At 36.5% G+C, this 22,397-nt stretch overlaps 1 long non-coding RNA gene and 1 pseudogene across 1 annotated transcript in view; one reads left to right on the plus strand and one right to left on the minus strand.

Moving 5' to 3' along the window:
• Positions 1–11,641, minus strand: part of LOC119529580 — a 37,348-nt gene extending 25,707 nt beyond the window's left edge. The window contains exons 1-2 of the long non-coding RNA XR_005215900.1: positions 11,450–11,641; positions 2,884–3,029 (exon numbers count right to left, since the gene is read on the minus strand). This is a non-coding gene — a long non-coding RNA (uncharacterized LOC119529580). The remainder of the gene's footprint in view (positions 1–2,883; positions 3,030–11,449) is intronic.
• A 299-nt stretch (positions 11,642–11,940) lies between these two features.
• LOC119530330 lies at positions 11,941–15,103 on the plus strand (annotated as a pseudogene).
• Positions 15,104–22,397: the final 7,294 nt, after the last annotated feature.

Genomic DNA, 22,397 nt, shown 5'->3' on the forward strand with positions numbered 1-22,397 from the left:
TTACTTATCAATTACACTACTTTACTACCCATGGTCAGCTATAAGTCAGAACTTCATCTTCAACAAAAGACTTTAAAAGAGAAACAAGGACAAGTATATATATATTATGCTCTACCTGTTAATTAACATAACCCTAGTAAATGTGTAAAGGTAAAACTGGACAAAACTTCTGCTACAATTTGTCAAATATTTTTATTTCTAAAAGTAGTTCATTAACCAAAGAAACAAAATAGCAAAGTATGCAACAGTGAAACCAGAGTGTTGCCAAAGCCCTGCTCCCAGGGACTTTAGCGCAAAAAGCAAAACTAATTGCCCTCACCTGAGCTCTAGAACTAGGAAAAGGGAAGAGGCTTGTGCCTCCTAGTCCTGCATGCTCATGCAGCAGTGTAGAAAGACCGAAGCTTTCTCCCAGTTAAACACCACCAAAAGATACTCAATCTCTTAAATGCCCAGCTCTTGCCAACAGAAATAACTGTAATTCTTGTCACCCCTACAGCAGGCAAGGTCAGTGGAATCTCCATTTGGGTACATCTATCAGGATCAAGCCCATCTAGGGACATCTTGGTCCTCCGGTGCAGCAGGAATCTTTCAAGTGTCAACAATTAGAAGGACTAAAGCTTTTATTCAGAAAACAAAGGTAAGTATACCCCTTTGCATCATGTTCCCTAAATCAGGATTCCTTTTCATTCTCCTAAGTAGCCTACCTATAACTGTCTCTGAACACCCCTTGGAGAATTTTGTCCAGTATGTGACTCAAAAACTAAACCTATCCAACTGCTGGATCTGCACCCATTAATATTTGACCACCCTGGCATGGCCAGCTAACAGTACTTACTGGGGAACTGCAAATCTTTCCATTTCCCCAACTCTACAGCACACAGTACCATGGTCCCATCATACATGGGATCCTTTGGCTAACTTTCCAGGGGCACTTTCTTACCTTCTAGAGCAATTTAAGGTTCATCAACAGGTAACACCTGCTGTTACAGGTGCTGTGTACTCCAAAGTAACAACAGCCCCCAATTCTACTTCCCTTTTTGTGTCAAATCAAATTCTACAAACAGTCCATACTTGGGGGAGATACATCCTGACCTGTGCAAGTCCATAATATATGCCTACCCAAATGCACAAACATGGAATCTTGAAGTATCAGGTACAGACACTAAAACCCAGGCTCAAGGAAACCCCTGGTCAGGAAATCCCACCTTTTATACCAGTCCCTACTACTTTCTCACTGCCAGGTTAGATGAGGTGGCTGCTCTTTTAAGTAAACCAATCCCCAATTAATTGACAGGATGGAACACAGTTTTGTCACAACAGACCCAATCCAAAGTTTTTCTTTAAAACTACTATTCATCAGGAAGAAGTCTGCCAAGGAGACCACAGCACAACCAGCCCCTATGTCAATATGACCTGGCAAAACAAGAAGTTGCCCAGCATTCTTTTCATGAACACCCTGAAGCAGCAACATCCACCCCCCTTTCGCCTTTAACTGCCATTTGTACAAGCCCCTCCAAAATATGCCTCCATGCCCCTGAGGCAGACCCTTACAAACACACCTGTGGAGTTTCCCCAGGATGAACTGGAGGCTGCGTTACCTCAGTCTGTGGACATTTGGCTACCTTGTTCTTTGCTGTTACCCTCAGAACTGAACAGGGATTGTTTTTCCTTTGTGGAAATAATATACACCAAACTCTGCCCAGTACTCGACAGGCTCTTGCTCTTTAGCCCATGTTAAGTCCCCAGCTGTACTACTTAGATGGCTCCACCCAAGTCCCTCGCCCTGCCTTTCACTCCTTTCCTTGTCAGAAAAGGGTGGTCCCCATCTTAGTACCCCTTTCAGGTTCAGCACTAGGAGCCGGTTTAGGCATAGGGGGCCTAGTCACAAGCCATCGGTTTCATCATAATCTTTCCCTTGAGTTTAGCAACCACAGCACAGGCTTTGGGTCTCCTCCAGACTCATGTAGAGTCTCTAGCTGCAGTAGTCCTTCAAAATAGGCATGCCTTAGACCTGCCTGCACAGCCCAGGGGGGAACCTGCCTCTTCTTGAAAGAGGAATGCTGTTTTTATGTAAATCAATCAGGACAACTCCAAAAGAACATCAAAGACCTAACGGATCAATCCAAACATCTCCATAAAAATGCAGGGACAAATTGTTTTCAGCTTCCTCCCCTCCCCAGTCTGCTCTCTTGATTCTTCCCTTTCTGAGACCTCTTATTCCTCTGCTAGCCCTCCTCTTAGCCCTTCTTAACCTTCTTGTCCTATTTGTCTCCAACAGGTTAGAGGCCTTTCACAACAAATTCATTTTGACTCGCAGGTTCATTGCCCCCACCCCTGACACCAAACAAGACCCTCCCCTTCTTAACCCATCTAGAATAGCCAGACAGTTCTACACCGTCAGGCAGAGACTACACACCCTAAACAACAGGAGGAAGCTCCATAGATCATCACCCCTCAGCAACCCCTTAAGAATAAGGATGTACAACTCTCTCAGGGGGAAGTTGAGGCAGGTTAGAAATAGAAGAATGCCGACGCAGACCCTGAGGTACCTTCAGGATCAGGTGCAGGGCAGAGGCACCTAAGATAACAATCAAGTCCTGAAACCTGGAGCAGTTGAACAAATAGGAGACATTACTCAATCACCAGTCATGGATAACAGACTCTCCAAAAACAGTTGGTTGCTTAAGATAAAAATTAACAAGAATGGCGAAAACAAGGTGAGGTAATGGAAAATTCCAGACCCTAAACGTTACTCACAACTTGCTCATAAAAACTCATGTACCAAACAACCTGGGTTGCATCTCTCCCTTGAGCCTGCCTGCACCCACTTCTCAAGTGTGTACTGTCCTTTTTCTTCTCAATAAAACTATCACTTGCTTATACCTGCATGTCTCATCCTTGAATTCCTTCTCATGACGAGACACCAAACCGGGAATGTAGCAGCTTTCCAGTAACACCAGCAGCCTGTCTTCAGAGTCTAGGTATCATCCTGTTGATGCCTTGAGTTGGACATTTTCACAGCCTGAGAACTGTAAATTGTAAGTCAGTAAGTCCCCATTGTAAAAACCAACCCATTTCTGGAATATTGCATTATAGCAGCTTTAGCAAACCAAAACAGACAGCATATCCTACAATAAACAATATGACTGGGATCTCAGGAAAGGACTATTTTCAAAAGAAGGAAGAAAACTTTCCAGAAAAGAAAAGGCTTACCAGGAAAAAATATAATGGATATCCACCAAGGCAATTAAAGCAGATGTCTCTGACAGGCCATTGAATAATTTCTCTAGCAACTTTCCAGTCTGTCTTAGATTGGGTTTCCAAATCTGAGGTGGGGAGTTGTGTGCAGAAGTTTTTCGGGGAGTGCTCTTGGGAAATACTTCCTCTCAAGGAAGTGAGGAAGGCAGGATTAAGCAGAGGGTGAAGATGACTGAAATGATATAGCTTCCAGGATATAGCTATGCTTAAAAATTTAAAAAGCAGGCTCTAATCAAGATGGAGGACTGACATACTTCAGGGCTCCATCCCTCCCATAGAAGCTTTTAAAAATCAGCAAAAAACCAGCAGAAGCATCTTTCTCAAAGCTCCAATTTGTCCCTGCATTTTTATGGAGATGTTTGGATTGATCCATTAGGTCTTTGATGTTCTGTTGGAGTTGTCCTGATTGATTTACATACTTTCAAAGCATACTTTCTCAAAGTACAATTTTACTACAGTTAAAAGACTGCAGTAACAAGGAGAACACCAAATCAAGAAAAAGGCTGCTTAAAAGCAGTAGGAGGAGGGACAAGATGGTGATGTATGGAGGTGCAGAATTTAGTTAGTCCTCTAGAGCAGCTAGCAAATAGCCAGGAAAAATTAGTAAATAGTCTGGAAATGGACAGAGGTTGACAGTAGCACATTATTGTGAGAATATCTAACAGTGCTGAATATTGTGTGAATGTGGTGGAAAGGGGAAGTTTAGAGTCCCGTGTGTAACCAGAAAGAAAGTTGGAGGTTAAAAGATGGGAATGTATAAAGCAGTGAATTTTGTGGTGGACAGTGTCCATGATTGACTGTACAAATATTAGAAATCTCTTTCATGAACTAGAACAAATATATGACATTATAACTAGAAGTCAATAATAGAGGGGTATATAGAGAAAAATATACCTATTGCAAACTATGTACTATAGTTAGTAGTATTTTAACATTCTTTCATCAACAGTAACAAATGTACTATACCAATACTATGAGTCAATAACGGAGGGAGGGTAGGAGTATGGGAGGATTTGAGTTTTCTTTTTCATTTTTATTTCTTTTCCTGAGTAATGAAAATGTTTTAAAAATTGAAAAAAAAATTAATTGTGTGATGAATGCACAGCTATGTGGTGGTGCCATGAGCAATTGACTGTACACTTTGGATGACTGTATGGTATGTAAATAATCTCAATAAAATTGAACTAAAAAAAATTGACACCATTCCTGCTCAAACTCTTTCAAAAAACTGAAGAAAAAGGAACACTACCTAACTTATTTTATGAAGTTAATATCACTCTGATACCAAAACCAGATAAAGGCACTACTAAAAGGAAAACTATAGGCCAATCTCCCTAGTGAATATAGATGCAAAAATCCTAAACAAAATACTTCCAAATTGAATCCAAAAGCACATTAAAAGAATTATACACCACGACCAAGTGGAGTTCATTCCTGGAATGCAAGGGTAGTTCAACATAAGAAAATCAATTAATGTATTTCAATACATTAACAAATTGAAAGGGAAAAATCAAATGATCATTCGACAAAATTCAACATCCCTTTTTGATAAAAACACCTCAAAAGGTAGGAATTGAAGGAACCTTCCTCAATATGATAAAGGACATATATGAAAAACTCACAGCCAGTATAGTACTCAATGGTGAGAGCCTGAAAGCCTTCCCCCAAGATCAAGAATGAGAAAAGAATGCCCACTGTCACCTCTGTTACTCAACATTGTGCTAGAAGTTCTAGCCACAGCAATTCGCCAAGACAAAGATATAAAAGTTATCCTAATTGGAAAGGAAAAGTAACACTGTCATTATTTGCAGATGATATGATCTTATATTTGAAAAATCCTGAGAATTCAACCACAAAGCTACTTGAGCTAATAAACAAATTCAGCAGAGTGGTGGGATATAAGATTAATGCATATAAGTCACTAATGTTCCTATATACTTGGGAATTGAAGGAACCTTCCTCAAGGATGACCTAACTGAAGAGGCAATCAAAAAATAATAATAATAATTCCATTCACAATAGCAACTGAAAAAATTAAGTACCCAGGAACAAACAACCAAGGACGTAAAAGACCTCTACACAGAAAATTACAAAAGTTTACTAAAAGAAACTTAAAAAGGACATAAATAGGTGGGAAAATATTCTGTGCTCAAGGATAGGAAGACTAAACATTGTTAAGATGTCAATTCTACCCAAACTGATCTAAAGATTCAATGCAATTCCAATCAAAATTTGAACAACCTACTTTGCAGACTTGGAAAAGCTAGTTATTAAATTTATTTGGAAGGGAAACAAGCCTTGAATTGCAAAAAACATCCTAAAAAAAGAAGAACGAAGTGGCAGGACTTAACACTTCCAGACTTTGAAGCCTACTATAAAGCTACAGTGGTCAAAACAGCATGGTATTGAAATAAAGATAGACATATTGATCAGTGGAATCGAACTGAGAGTCTGGAAATAGACCCCAAGATATATGGTTAACTGATATTTGATAAGGCCCCTAAATCCACTGAACTGGGACAGAATAATCTCTTCAACAAAAGGGGCTTGGAGATCTGGATAGCCATAACCAAAAGAATGAAAGAGGACCCCTACCTCACACCCTATACAAAAATTAACTCAAAGTGGATCAAAGACCTCAATATAAGAGACAGTACCATAAAACTCCTAGAAGCTAATGTAGGGAAACATCTTCAAGACCTAGTATTAGGATGTGCCAGTTTGAATGTATTGTGTCCCCCAAATGCCATTATCTTTGATGTAGTCTTGTGGGGCAGACGTTTTGGTGCTGATTAGATTTGCTTGGAATGTGCCCCACCCAGCTGTGGGTGATGACTCTGACAAGATATTCCCATGGAGGCATGGCCCCACCCATTCAGGGTGGGCCTTGATCAGTGGAGCCATATAAATGAGCCGACTCAAAGAGAAGGAACTCAGTGCAGCTGTGAGTGATGTTTTGAAGAGGAGCAAGCTTGCTAGAGAGGAACGTCCTGGGAGAAAGCCATTTTGAAACCAGAACTTTGGAGCAGACACCAGCCACGTGCCTTCTTAGCTAACAGAGGTTTTCTGGATGCCATTGGCCATCCTCCAGTGAAGGTACCCAATTACTGAGGTGTTACCTTGGACACTTTATGGCCATAAGACTGTAACTGTGTAGCCAAATAAACCCCCTTTTTATAAAAGCCAATCCATCTCTGGTGTTTTGCATTCTGCAGCATTAGCAAACTAGAACATAGGAGGTAGCTTCTTAGACCTTAAACCCAAAGTACAAGCAATGAAAGAAAAAATAGATAAATGGGAACTCCTCAAAATCAAAAGCTTCTGTGCCTCAAAAAACTTTGTCAAAAGGTTGAAGAGACAGCCAACTCAATGGGAGAAAATATTTGGTAACCATATATCTGATAAGAGACTGATATCCTACATTTATAAAGAAATCCTACAACTCAACAATGCTAGTACAAACAGCCCAATTATAAAAAGGGCAAAGGATAGGAAAAGATATTTTTCTGAAGAGGAAATACAAATGGCTAAAAAACACATAAAAAAAGAGTTCATCTTCACTAGCTATTAGGGAAATGCAAATCAAAACCACAATGAGATATCATCTTACACCAATAAGAATGGCTGCCATTAAACAAACAGGAAACAATAAATGCTGGAGAGGATGTGGAGAAATTGGAACTCTTATTCATGGCTGGTGGGAATGTATAATGGTACCGCCACTGTGGAAGACAGTTTGGCAGTTTCTCAGAAAACTAGACATTGAATTACCCTATGATCTGGCAATTCTACTTCTCAGTATAGACACAGAAGATTTGAAAGCAGTGACAGAACAGACATACACCAATGTTCATAGCATCATTGTTCACAATTGCCAAGAGATGGAAACAATCCAAGTGTCCTTCAACAGATGAGTGGATAAACAAAATGTGGTGTATTACATTCTCACTGCTACGCAGCAGTAAGAAGCAACAAGGTCTTGAAACATATGGTAACATGGATGAACCCTGAAGATATAATTCTGAGTAAAATAAGTCAGACACAAAAGGAGAGATATCATATGTTTACCACCTCTATGAACTCTCTGAACAATGTAAAATTAATGTCTTATAATATAGAATATCGGGGACCTAGTGATAGACAGTAGCTGGTGAGGGGGAATGATAATCTAATATGTCCAGATATGTTAATAATGATGAATTCAAAGGTTTGGTAATGGTTAGGAATAATGATTGTGTTAATGGGATTATAAGTATCAGAGCTATACTGAAGGTGAATAGGATTGAAAGAGATTGTTTAAAGGCATGTTTCCCACAGATCAGCACCGCAAATATAGATAGGTGCTTGAATAATATACTTCTAAGGTATGACACTAGCACAGAGAGTTGACAACAAAAGGGTATATGGGAAAAATCTACATATTGCATACTAGGGACTAGAATTAATAGGAATACTATACTAGTTATTACACAAATACTAGGGACAAATAATTAAGGGCTGACAAGAGCTACAAGATGTTTTGGGTCATGAGAATTGTTTAAAATGGAGAGGGATGAGGATTGTACAACTAAGTGATGATAATGTGAGATATGGATGGATTATCATCAACATAACATATGCTATGTGAACTTAGGAATCCCCTACTTGATAAGTCAAGCCCTCAATATTGTCGCTGGCTTGCTCAGGTGTAAAGGGGAGGCTAAGCCCACCTGTAATTATGCCTAGGAGTCACCTCCAGAGAACATCTTTTGTTGCTCAAATGTGGACTTTCTCTCACAAGTCCAACTCTGCAAATAAATTCATCATCCTCTCCCCCAAATGGGACAGGACTCCCCAGGTAAATGAGTCTCCCTCGTGACATGGAACATAGATTCCAGGAATGAGCCTGACCCTGGCATCGTGGGATTGAGAATGCCTTTTTGACCAAAAGGGGGAAAAGAAAGGGGAAAAAATAAGCTTTCAGTGGCCAAGAGAATTCATATAGAGTCAAGAGGCTGTCCTGGAGGTTACTCCTATGTAAGTTTCACCTAGATATGCCAAATGACCACAGTATGATAAGCCCAAGTCAACAGTAGTCCCAAAAACATTAAAGAATACCTGGATCCCTATCTGAGACTCTATAAAAGTTTCACTCACTAAGTTTATTCTTCAGAAACTTAAATATTTCAGAGAACTCCTATGCCCGCTAAGTCCCCAAACCCAGAGACAATAACCTCTTCAAGAACATCAACCAGATGTGTCCCCTTTTCTCATAAAGTCGACAGCCCTTTTCAACATGAACAAGTTAGGGTGGTCACTGCCTAGACATCCCCGAAGATTGGGAAAGTGATTAAACAAGAGGAAGGGGTAGCAACAGACAAGAGAGAATTTAACAGAATTATGAATATTGAATCTTTATATAATTTGCTTTATTTTAGTTGCTAGGGTATTAGAACAGCTAGAAGGAAAGAACTGAAATGGTGGAACTGTAACACATAGCGTCATTTGAAATTTGTTCTATAGCTACTTGTTAAATTGTAATTTGAAAGCTATCAACTTTTTGTATATGTATTATATTTCACAATAAATAAATAACTGAAACTATGGTACTATAACTCAAAACAACTTTGGAAATTTCCTATATATCTACTTTTTAAATCATACTTTGAAAGATTTTAAAAAAATGGTTAACTGTATATTATGTAAATTTACCACAACTTAAAAAAAGGGAAAAAGTGGTAGAATAATGTTCATGGAAGTTTTATTCATAATTATCAAAAATTGGAAGCGACCAAAATGCCCCTCAATAAGTGAATGGATAAACAATCTGTGGTGTATAGATATATACATACAATGGAATATTATTCATTGATAAAAAGAAATGAGCTACTGAGCTATGAAAAAAACATGGAGGAACTTTAAATGTACATTGCTAAGTGAAAGAAGCCAGTCTAAAAAGGCTACATACTATGTGATTCCAACTATATGACAATCTAGAAAAGACAAAACTATGGAGAAAGTAAAAGGATCAACGATTGCCAGGGGGAAGGGGGAAGGATGAAAAGGTGGAGGACATGGCATTTTGAGGGCAGTGAAATTGTTCTGTATAATGCTGTAGTGGTGAATACATGTCAGAACCCCTAGAACTGTACAGTACAGAGTGAACCCTAATGTAAACTATGGACTTTAGTTAATAACAGTGTATCCATATTGGTTCATCAATTGTAACAAATGTACAACACTAATTTAAGATGTGAATAATAACAGAAACTGTGGGTGGGACAAGGCGGTATATGAGAAAATTCTGTCCTTTTGCAGTTTTTCTGTAAACCTAAAACTGCTCTAAAAAATAAAGACAATTAAAACAAATAATAAGCAAATCTGTGGCCCAGAAAAAGAAAATCAAGTGACAAGCAAGGACTGAACCCATAGACCTATGAGGCTCTGGGATCAAAAACAGGCAATAACGGCTGGGAATTCAACTCTAGCTGAGGGACAGGGGCTAAAAGTGCTCAAACAGGCAAAGAACCATAGCCTGACCCACTGAGTAAAATAGGGTGATGTAAAAGAACCCCAATGAAAGATCTGGCTCTGGACCGGATCAGGTGAAAGCAGCCACCAGACAGAGAATATCAAAACAGATTTGAAAACATTTCTCACTAAGTCCATGACATGGCACCATTCCGGGAGAGAACAGGCAGCCCCCACATAGCAGAATGATTACATCGGATCCTTTCCATAACATAGGCGATAGCAGTAGACAGTTATTCTGAATGTGGACTTACTACCAGGCTCTCATTGCTTCTGCAGTATCACATCCATCAGTTTTCAAAATGTCTTATTACCATCATAGGGTACCATGCATCATTGCTTCTAAAGAAGGAGCTCCTTTTATAGCAAAAGAAGTCAGGCAATGGGCTCACCCATGGAATTCTTACTATGTATCCCTTTACCCACAAGCAGCTAACTTGAGACAATGGCAAAGTGGCCTTTTTTTATTAGAGAAGTTGTAGGTTTACAAAATAGTCATACAGAAAATACAGAGTTCCTATGTACACACTCCAACCCACCCCAGCCCCCAACAGTTTTCCCTTTTATTAACTCTTTGCATTAGTGTGGCACCTTTGTTACAATTGATGAAACAATATTATTATAACTATACTATTAACTATAGTCCATAGTTTGCATTAGGGTTCACTCTTTGTGTTGTACAGTCCTATGTTTTTTTTATTTTTATTCTAGCAACATATATGCAGCATAAAATTTCACACTTTTAATGACATTCAAATATATGGTGTTAATTACATTCACAATGTTGTGCTACCATTATCACCATCCATGACCAAAACTTTTTCATCACCCCAAACAGAAATTCTGTTCCAATTAAGCATTAACTCCCCATTCCCTACCCCTACCCCAGCCCCTGGTAAACTATATTCTAGTTTCTGACTCTATGAATTTGCTTATTCAAATTATTCCATGAGTGAGATCATATGATATTTGTCCTTTTGTGCCTGGCTTATCTCACTCAGCATGATGTCTTCAAGGTTCATCCATGTTGTAGCATGTATCAGAACTTCATTCCTTTTCATGGTTGAATAATATTCCATTGTACATACGCACCACATTTTATTTATCCATGCATCTTTTGATGGACATTTTGACTCTTTCATCTTTTGGTAATTTTGTCTATGCTGCTATGGACAAGTTGTAATTTAGTAAGAAAAAATTAATTCCAATAAAAAGCTTACATTCTAATTTAATTATTAATTAAATTTATTAATATATAACATTTTACCATATACTAAACATTTTCATATTCATTATCTTATTTAATCCTCACCATGACCCTGTAAGGTTAGTATTGTTATTCCTATTTTACAGATGAAGAAACAATGGCTCATTAGAATTAAGGGAACTGGGCCAGTCACAGAAAACAAGTGACCCATCTGGACTTTAATCCATTTATCAAGAGACATTATGCCAATTACTTTTAGGTTCTATATAAATAGGAAAGAAGCAGGTGATTTCTCAGATTCTCCTGTATCACTGTATTTTTTAGACTAATGAAACTTTAGGCATGTCACTTAAGTCTTCAATGGTCCTAAGTATTTTGTTCTATAAGATTAGAGGGTTTTAAACAATTAGAGGTTCCCAAACACTATTTTAGCAACTGGAAACAAGGATGATCTAGTAAATCTCTAAGCCTTACCTGACTAATATCTGGACAGTTACCACTGTCACAATTCTTTTTCTTCCAACCCTCACTCCCAATATGGTTTTACTCATTCATGCCTTCATTCCAAAAATATTTATGAAGCACTTTCCATTGGCCAGGAATTTTCAAGGGAAAAGATAAAGCAGCAAGTTAGAGTTCTTTCCTAACGCTGTGGTCTCCACTGTCAGTAAATTTACCCCTGCCTAGAATATTAAAAAAAAAACAAAAGTATGAAATTAAAAGTAGTCAATTTCTGAGATTTCTTTGTGTTCTAAAAGGCTGTGAATCTGTGACTTTGGAAATGAGAAATCAAATTGAGAGGGATTATAGGAAAGGGAGACCTGTAGGGAGAGAAATAATCGGTGCAAGGGAAAAGACCAAAACTAGCAATAACAGCCCAGTCCTTGCCCATGGACATTTCCTTTAATAACAAGTAGTATTTGAGTGGGGTCCAGAAAGAGCCAGCACTTCCACAAGATCCAAAAATGCCCCATCCCATCAACCGCATCTCTCCACAGGACCATTGTGCATTATTCACTGGATCAATTCCAAAGCTTGATGGTCTGATCACAGTGTGGGTTGCAGGACCCCATGGGACTCTGGGTGTAGCCCTATACTGTGTCTTTGAAATCCCAGACTTCCCAGGTGCAGAGATGGGTGTTGATGGATGTTTATGACTCCAAAGGGCCACTGTGAAGATTAATGACTTATATTTTGCAAAGTGTTTTTAAATCCCCAGGTGAGAACCACTCATACAGCTGGCTGCTGCATGATTAGCATTTGCTTGCTTTAAATTAGTTACTCCCACCATATTTCAAGACCCCCAAAAAGACCCAGATTAAGGGCAATGCCCAGGAGTCCACTGATAGCTTTTAGATAGCACTTCCCCAGAGGCTGATGAGCTGACAGAGATAGAGCAATCCTATTCAGTACCACCTTTTCAGCAACACATTGCATCTTTGCTTTCAGATGTGTGATCAAGAGCATAAAAGTCACGTTTGAACTAACATCTGATGTCTCTCTTGAGGCTATGCTGCAGACTGTACCATGCTGTTCTGTTTTTTGGAGTATTTCCAGGCTAATAGCAAAATGATTTCTTATGGGATTATCAGAGGGGGAAAGACTAAGTGGAGATTTATCTTGCTATTTAGAAAAAATAATTAGTAAATAAGTTTGAGTGATAATCACAGAAAATCTAAAATCGCTTAATACGCATGGCTTCTAATGATCTGTAAATTGATAAGAAACTATACTTACAATCTGATTATTCTTAGAAAAACTGGAGCAAATCCCAGCTTGGGAATTCTATATTGTTGTCTACTTCAAGACTGATTTTATTTTTTGGCTGACAATTTGAGTGACTTACACTTTAGAGGATAAAATAAATTGTGTTGATCCAATAAGAGAAGATAAAATTAAAGTATTGCTTTTCCCCTGTGAAACATTTTCCCTGGCCTTTCAAGTTTTTTTTAAAGACTATTAATCAAAATGCATGATAGATTATAATTTATAATTATGTGACCCATGCACAATGTTAAAAGGTATTCACAATACCACTAGAACAGATGTGGTAGGTATACCTTAAACAAAGACTTGTGCAAATACTCACATACAGTCCTTTGGATGTGAATTTACTTATAAATAGGATCTTCAAAGATCCTGTTAAGATGAGCCCAAACTGAATCAGGATGGGCCTTATTCCAATGTAACTGGACTCCTTATAAGCAAAGGAAATTTGGACATGGTAATAGGAATGAGGAGGAGACAGAAGGAGGCAGATGACCACATGATAGCAGCAGAAAATGCCAGCAAGCTACCAGCAGAACACTACAGACTTCTGAGAACGCATTACCTTGATTTTGGACTTCAAACCTCCAAAACTGGGAGACGATAAATGCCTGTTGTTTAAGGAACAGTTCAGTTTGTAGCATTTGTTATAGCAGCCCCAGCAAAATAAGACAGGAGCCAATCTTGAAGTTGTTACATGTGCAATGAAAATCTGCATTTGAAAAGGTCTATCTGTTTCTGGAGTCAGAGTTTTCACAAAAATAGAGTAAATTACACTGTTTTACACTATAGAAAAATTAGACTTTTAAATGCATAGCTAGTAATAACACACGACATAGTCACATGAATATTATCAAACCAAACATTTGCACTATATGTGTCAAATGTAAAATGGTGACTTCATCAAGGCCTATTTTGAATTTTCAGTTTTCTTACTATTTGGTTAAAAGTCTAAATGGCTTGAAACAGTCACATCTTTAGTAACATCTCCCTAACTTACTAAATAAATTTTGCAAAATGCCTAGGAGTTTAAAGAAAGACAGAGAGAGAGAGAGAGAAAGAGAGAGAAATATTGCAGAAGCAATATTTAAAGATATAATAGGTAAGAATTTTTCAGAACTGCTAAAGCAAAACCAATACACAGATTCAGGAATTCCAATGAATTCCAAGTAGGGTATATAACACACAGCTAAACATTTTATATTGAAACTATAGACTGCCCATGAGAAAGCAAGGTAGATTATTTGCAAAGAAATGACATATGGGCTGAGAACTGACTGCTCAACAGGAGACAAGATATTGGATTAATGAGCAATGAAAGTGGCAAATGCAAGCAGAAATCTAAACAAATTTGGACTGTGAGCAAAATAATAAAAATGGCTTAAAAAATAAATAGATCTAAAATGCCCATCAATAATATATAAGTTAGGGGGATTGAAAGGAGTAAAATGTTCTAAGTTCCTTATGTTGTCTGAAGTAGATAAAGACATTAATTTTAGACTTCAATGAATTAAATACACATATTTCTAATATAAACATGAAAATAAATAGATTAACAGAGAGCAACAATGATAAGAAATAGTAATCAATCAGTTTAAAGGAAGATGAGGAAAAAGGAAAAAAGGAAAACAGAAAAGGCAGAGAAAAGAAAGTACAAAATTAAATGGTAGATAAATCTGTATACATTAATAACTATATTAAATAAGAATGAAATAAATGCTCCAATTAAAATACAAACTGTCAGCCAAATTTTTTTCATCCAATTTTATGCTATTTATAAAAAAATATGAGAGCTGCACTAAGATGGCAATTCCCATGCACCATCTCATAGCCCGGAGACAGGCAGTTCAGCAAACCACAGCCTGCCGAATCCTGCCTGCTGCCTGATTTTGTACGCCTGCAAGCTAAGAATGGGAAGCAAATAAGCAACATGTAATATGTCAAAAATGCTTAGAATTTGGACACTGGACTTACGAATGCACAGGAAAAAGAAAATACCTACAGAGGCCTTCAAGAGCAGCAGAACTGAAGAAAGCTTTAAAAGAAAAAGAAAACAGATTATTACAACAAAGCATTGGAGAGTAATGTAGAAAAAAAAGTTTAAGAGTGCAACCAGTTCCAGTACCAGTAGCAGTGACAGTTCAGCCAGTGATTCTTCATCAGAAAGTGAAGAAACATCTACCTCATCTTCCTCAGAGGATAGTAACACTGATGAAAGCTCTTCTAGTCCATCATCTTCAGCTTCCTCCACAAGCTCTTTCTCCTCCTCTGATTCAGACTCAGATTCCAGCTCCTCCAGTGGCAGTAGCCCCAGTGCAGATCAGCTCTGAGGATGAACCACCAAAGAAGAAAAAGAAATAGAATTGCTCCATCCATATTGGACTTAACAGACTGAAAACATTAAAGTGATTCTCTAAAGGGAATTTAATATTTGTTAAGGCCAAAAAGGTTAACTGGTCAAACTTTCTAGAGTTCAGAGTTTATAAATGTTTTACGTTTTAAGAGCATAAAAAGTATCAATAATGGATTACATATATAATGACTTTTATTTTAAGGGGAATTTTGTTTCAAATATATCTCTAAAATTAAAGCTGAAATCCAGTAAATCTGTTTTTGTGATGAAACTTACCTTTTTCTCCCTGTGAAATAAATGCTATATTTTTTTATATGTTAATGGTATGTATCTATCAGACATGTTTTCAGAATAATGCATCAGAATATCAGACAAGGAATTTCTAATACTTTTGGCTGTGTGTTATTCTGTAAGATTTAATATCTTGCTCTTGTAAGGTTATGAGTTTTCCTACTGTTGATAAATGTGGTCTATTTTTATGTTTACATTCAGAAAGTTTTTCTGACTTCTTGTGCTAAATGAAAAGTTCAAGGAACTTATATATTTATACCTTCAGAATGGTACAAGTTTCACATTGCTTGTTGTATCATTCATTATCTTATGGTTCCTCATGTTCTCAAAGTCACACTTGTCTGAGGAAAATCATTCTTGAAGAATCTCCAAAGGGACAAAAACTCAGAAACTACTTGGGAGTCTAATCTTGGTGCCTTTTGATAAATTGAGCATATCAGAAAAGAACACAGCCATGTAAAAAGCTATCTTAAGTAAAAGTGATATAAATATCTTTGAGTGATGGCATGCTCTAAAAGGTACCATTAAAAGGAGAAAAGAGGTAGGATGAAGAGGTAATTTTTGCATAAAATTAGGGAAGTGTTGGTTGCCTTTTATTAAAAAGATTTTTTTTTGTCTTTCATAAAGATTGCCTTTTGCCATTTCTGCAATTACTGTATGACAGTGTATATGGTAACCTGTCACATATGACAGTCTACTGCATAAATATGAACGACTTGGATTAAATTGGTGTGTTTACATAGCATATACAAATTGAAATCCTGCATAAAAGTCAGGTTTAAAAGGAAATACTGCATAATATTCCTTAAAAGTAAAATACTTTGTGGTGATGAGACAATTTGGTTTCACATCACATTATTCCGTGATGTCTTTTAAAGTTTCAGGGAAAAAACCTTTTACATTTTTATGAAAAAGTAGTAGAAAATTACTTTTGAAGAAATTGGGTCTCTATTTAACCTTGAAATAGATGTATGTTGTGAGTTAAGGAGTCTGTGATCACTTGTAAGATTTATAGAAATGATCTGCTTCCATGATTGTAAATAAACTCTCAAAATATCATTTCAAAGACTCCATACAGAATGTTATCATTTGACAGGTAAATTTTATAAATTAATAACCAAACACATTTTACAATATTTGTAGCCTGTAAGGGTAATTTTGGCAGTTAAAGAACTTGTAAGAGGAAAAATGTGTACATACATGAAATACATGCAGTTAATAAAACTCAGTTTGTGCTCACAAATATATATACACACACACATATATATATATATCTGAAACATAAAGAGACAGAAAAGTTGAAAGAAAAAAGTTGGAAAAAGATATACTAGGTAAATAATAGTCAAAAGAAAACTATATATAATATCATTTGAACAAGGACCAAAAAATATGTCTGGGGATAGAAATAGTAATTAATGCTAAAAGGCTCAAAATATAAGAAGAATGTCACATTCTAAAATTGTATTCACTTATTATAGATTCAAAATATATAAAGAAAAAATTGACAGAACTTCAATAAGAAATAGGAAATTTATCATCTTAGTAGGAGATACTAGCATATTTCTCCCAGTAATTGCTAAACAAGCAAACAAAAAACTTTCTAAGGATACAGTACATTTGAACAACACAATTAAAAAGCTTGATCTAAAAATCATGTATAGAATACCACATCCAACAACTACTGGATACACATTCTTTTCTTTTCAAACACACGTGAAATGGTTTAGTTAAAAAAAAAAAAAAAAAACTTTTACTAGGACATAAGGCAAATTGAAACAAATTTCTAAGGATTCATTACTTATAGAACATGTTTTCTGACCATAGTGCAGATAAGCTAGAAATCAGTAACAAAAGTAGATAATCAAAACAGTGGTATGGGTAAAAGGGTAGATATATAGACCAATAAGATGGAAGCAACCCAAGTGTCCAATCATAGATAAATGCATAAACAAAATGTGGTCCATACCTACAATGGAATATTATTCAGCTGTAAAATGGAATGAAGTTCTGATACATGCTACAACACAGAACCTTGAAAATATGCTGAGTGAAGTAAGGCAGACAAGTAGACACAAAAGGACAAATATTGTATGATTCCACTTACAAGAAGTATCTAGAACAGGCAAATTCATAGAGACAGAAAGTACATTAGAGATTACTGGGTTCTGCAGGAGCAGGAAACGGGACATTGCTTAAAGAGCACAGGGTTTCTCATTGGAGTGATGAAAAAGTTTTAGAAATGGATGGTGGTGTTGGTTGTGCAACATTTTCATGTAATTAATGCCACTTAATTGTACACTTAAAATATAAAATGGAAAATTTTGTTTTATATTTTCCCACAATAATTTCTTTAAAAAAAAATAAGTAGAAAAAACTCATGCCTACAAAACAAGAAAACTTCCAAATATCTCATAGCTCAATGAAGAAAGTATAATAGAAACTTGAAAATAATTGGAATTGAATGAGAATGAAAATACTACAAATCAAAATTTACATTATGCAGATAAATTCCTGGAGGTAAATTTATAGCCGTAAATGCTCATATAAAAAAAAAGGCTGAAAATTAGTCAGGCATCTTAAGAAGTTAGGGGGAAAAGTCACAGAATAAACCAACAGAACAAATCTAAAGAAAGCAGAGGAATGAAATAATAAAAATTAGAAAATAAATTAATGAACTAGTACAAAAGACATAACAGAGAAGATTAAGAAAGCTAATAGTCCATGCTTTAAAAAAAAAATAATAAAATAGAATGCCAAGATGGATCAAGAGAAAAAGAGAAAAGGTAAAAGTAATATTAGGAATAAAAAGGGACTAATAACTATGATGCTGAAGGCAATAAAAAGATTAGAGCATATTATGAAAAACTTGATGCAGAAAAATGAAAAACTTCTGGAATAGAAAAATCTTAGGGAAAATATAAATTGCCCAAAATGACCCAATAAGAATAATTTCAAAAACCCAAATATTCCAAAAAACATTAGGAAAATTAAATCAACAGTCAAAATTACTCCTCCAACTGGATAGATGGATAGATATTTGATAAAGCAAGTACAGTGAAATGTCAATGGTATAATCTGGATGATGGGTACAGGGTATTCACTGTAAAATTCCTTAAACCTGGTTGTTTATTTGATAATTGACATACTAAAATATTGGAAGAAAATATTCCCACAAAGGAAACACTAGACCCACACAGTTTTACCAGCAAGTTCTACCAAATATTCAAGGAACAAATAATTCTAATTTTATATAAAACTATTTCAAAACATAGAAAAAGAGAGAATACTCCCAACAAATTTTATTAGTCTAAAAACCTTGATTCCAAAACCTGTCAAGAGCAAAATGAGAAAAGAAAATTATAGGCCAATACTGTTCAGAGACACAGATGTCAATATCCTAAGCAAATATTAGCAAACAATCAAGCAATTCAGAAAAAAAGCAAATATATCACAAACAAGATGGTTTTAATCCAGGAATGAAACACTGGTTTAACATTAGAAAAGCAAAAACCATGATTTACCGCATTAAAGATTGTTGGGAAAAATTATATGATCATCTCAACAGATGCAGGGAAAAAAAAGGGTGTCTGATAAAGCTCATAATAATAACCAAGTAAAGAATACACAAAAACCTACAGCAAACATTGTACTTAATGGTACAACATTGAAAGGATACACTTTAAGATTAGGAACAAGACAGGAGTGCCTGCTATTTCCACTTTTATTTACCTTTGGTTGGAGATCCTAGCCACTGTAATAAAGCAAGAAAAATAAATGAAATGTTTAAGAATAACAAGAAAGAAACAAAACTATCATGTTCACAGATGATATGACTGTGTAGATAAATTAAAAATAATCTACACAATTAATAAGAGTTTAACAAAGTATAAAAATTTCTTGCATTTCCATTCACTAGCAACAAATAGAAAATAATAAAAAGATATCATTCCACCAAAACATACAAAGTTCCAAGTAATAAATCTAGACTTCATTAAAAAAAAAAAAACAAAATGATAGCCTAACTAGCATATTCATGGACTGAGAAAGTCACAATCATAAATATCTTTATTGATCCATGGATTTGATTTAACCCTTACCAAATTCCCAATGGATTATCTTTCAGGGAATTTGACATGTTGACTCTAAAATATGTAAGGAAGAGCAAAAGGGCTAAGAATAACCCAGACACCAATAAAGAACAAATTGGGGAAGGGACCCTTCTTACCAGATATTGAAAATTATTAGAAGAACTTAAGATGCTGGTATTAGTGTGAGGATAAGACTTTATAGAAAAAAGTAATAAATTTGAATATCTTAAAATTAAGAACTTCTATCCATCAAAAGATACATTAAAATGATTCAAAAAGCTATTCTAAACATCAAGATATTTCTAGCTTATATAACCATCAAATGATTTGCTTTTAAAATATATAAAGAATGCCTACAAATCAATAAGTAAAATTCACATAATCCACTAGAAAAAAAAAATCGAACAAGTACTTCACAGAAAAGGAAACCAAGCAGCTAGTAAACATATGAAAGTATGCTCAACTTCATTAACAGTCAGGTAAATGCTAATAAAAATCTCAATGAAATATTTCACACCAACCATATTGTCAAAGATTTTAAAGTCTGGCAATAACAAGTATTCTCAAAGTTGTGGAGCAAGAGAATACTCATTCTCTGTTGGGGGGAATATAAATAAACATAAACATTTTGGGAAACACTTCTTTATCTAGCAACATCAAAAAGTGCCTTTCACCAGGCCTAGTGATTCCACTCCCACAGCAGGCTTCCTTACTCTTAACCAGAGGTGACAAGGCCAAGGATGACAGCCTGCAAGGTCTAACTCCCCAGGCCCTACCCGGGCACTCCAAGGCCTGGAGGATCAGTATTTCCACATCCCTGTAACCCATCTATGGCACAAAAATGTGCAAAGAACACCAGATGAGAAGTGCTGCCACAGAGAAATCTTCTCACACAGTCACCATGAGAAATATCAGAAAACCCTAGAAACAATAGACATGTCCATTTACAGTAAAATAAATAATTACGTTGTGATATGTTCAAGTAGTAGAATATAACAGTAAAAGTTAATAGTGGCAGTATTCACAATTGCCAAAAGGTGGAAGCAAACCAAGGATTCATCAACAGATGAATGGATAAACAAAATGTGGTATATACATATGGTAGAATATTATTTAGCCATAAAAAAGAATGAAGTTCCGATACATGCCACATTATGGAAACTTAAAGACCTCATGTTGAGTGAAATAAGCCACACAGGAAAAGACAAATATTGTATGATCTCAGTGATATGAAATAATTAGAAGAAGCAAATTCATAGAGTCATAAATTAGAATAAACAAATGCATTTGAGTAACATAATGTTGAGCATAAACAGCAAATTAAAAAGGAACACATGCAGTATGATTCCATTGTATAAAGTTGAAAAACACTTAAAACTAAACAGTTTTGAGGAGCTCTAACATGGCAGCATAGAGAGGAATGGAAGATGGCTAGTCCCCCTGGAACAACTAATAAACAACCAGGAACAACTAGTAAATAATTTGGAATAACTTCAGGGGGACAACTGTGACCATCCACTCATCATACACCAACCTGAATTAGGAGAATGCCCGAGATCGCAGCATAAAATCTGTAAGTAAAAACTGCGGATCCAAACCGGAGCCCCCTCCCCTCACAGCCCAAGCTGCAAAGCCTCATGGTGCTAGAAAGCAGCTCTCTCTGAGCAAGTGAATACAGCTCAGCTGAGCTCCAACTGGGGTTTTAATTAATAAACATGGACTGCTCGATAAAAGCTACAATTCCCAACAAGCAGACAGAGGCTTTGGGTGATGACTGACCTTGGAGAGCCAGAGAGTGGCTGCAGACTGGCCCTGAAGGGGGTTTTCTGTCCCTGTTTCAGCTCAGTGAAGAAAGCCTCAGCCATTTTCAGTTCCCAGGGCTTTGACCCAGAAAAGGGTGGAGACAGCACAGGCAGAGTCTAATCAAATGTTAATGACCTCTCCTTAGGGGATCTATCTTCCCTAAGAGGAAAGAGGTGGGGCCCAGATCTACTACCCACCTTCCATTCAGAACCACACCCCAGAGCCTGGAGGAAAACAGCCATGGGCCACACCTCCTTACACCAGTCTGGGCAGAAAAGCACAGTGACTTGAGGCCTCACAGGGTGTACCAATTTTGTAAGACACACCCTCAGGGAAACCGGATACTGAATAGTTCTTCCTTCTGAGACCAGAGCCCATTTTGGTCTGGGAAAACCAGGGTAACCAAGGAAACCATGCCTACACATCAGAACACTACAGCCTACACTAAGAAAAACAAAGTTATGGCCCAGTCAAAGGAACAAACTTATACTTCAACTGAGACACAGGAATTTAAACAACTAATACTAAGTCAATTCAAAAAGTTTAGGGAAGATATGGCAAAAGCGATGAACTACATAATGAAAACACTGGGCACACATAAGGTAGAAATTGAAAGTTCAAAAAACCAACTGGCAGAATATATGGAAATGAAAGGCACAACCCAAGACATGAAAGACACAATGAAAACATACAACAGCAGATTTCAAGAGGCAGAAGTAAACATGCAGGAACTGGAGAACAAGGCAACTGAAAGCCTACACACAAAAGAACAGATAGAGAAAAGAACAGAAAAATATGAGCAATGTCTCCGAGAACTTAAGGACAAAACAAAAAGCAGGAATGTGCATGTCATTGGTGTCCCAGAAGGAGAAAAGAAGAGAAAAGGAGCAGAAGCAATAATAGAGGAAATAATCAATGAAAATTTCCCATCTCTTATGAAAGACATAAAATTATGGATCCATGAGGCGCAGCATACACCAAACAGAATAGATCTGAATAGGCCTATGCTAAGACACTTAACAATCAGATTATCAAAAGTCAAAGATAAAGAGAGAATCCTGAAAGCAGCAAGAGAAAAGTGATCCATCACATAAGAAGGAAGCTTGATAAGACTATGTGC

This window comes from Choloepus didactylus, chromosome 3 (genome assembly GCF_015220235.1).
Source record: "Choloepus didactylus isolate mChoDid1 chromosome 3, mChoDid1.pri, whole genome shotgun sequence".
Classification (NCBI taxonomy): Eukaryota; Metazoa; Chordata; class Mammalia; order Pilosa; family Megalonychidae; genus Choloepus; species Choloepus didactylus.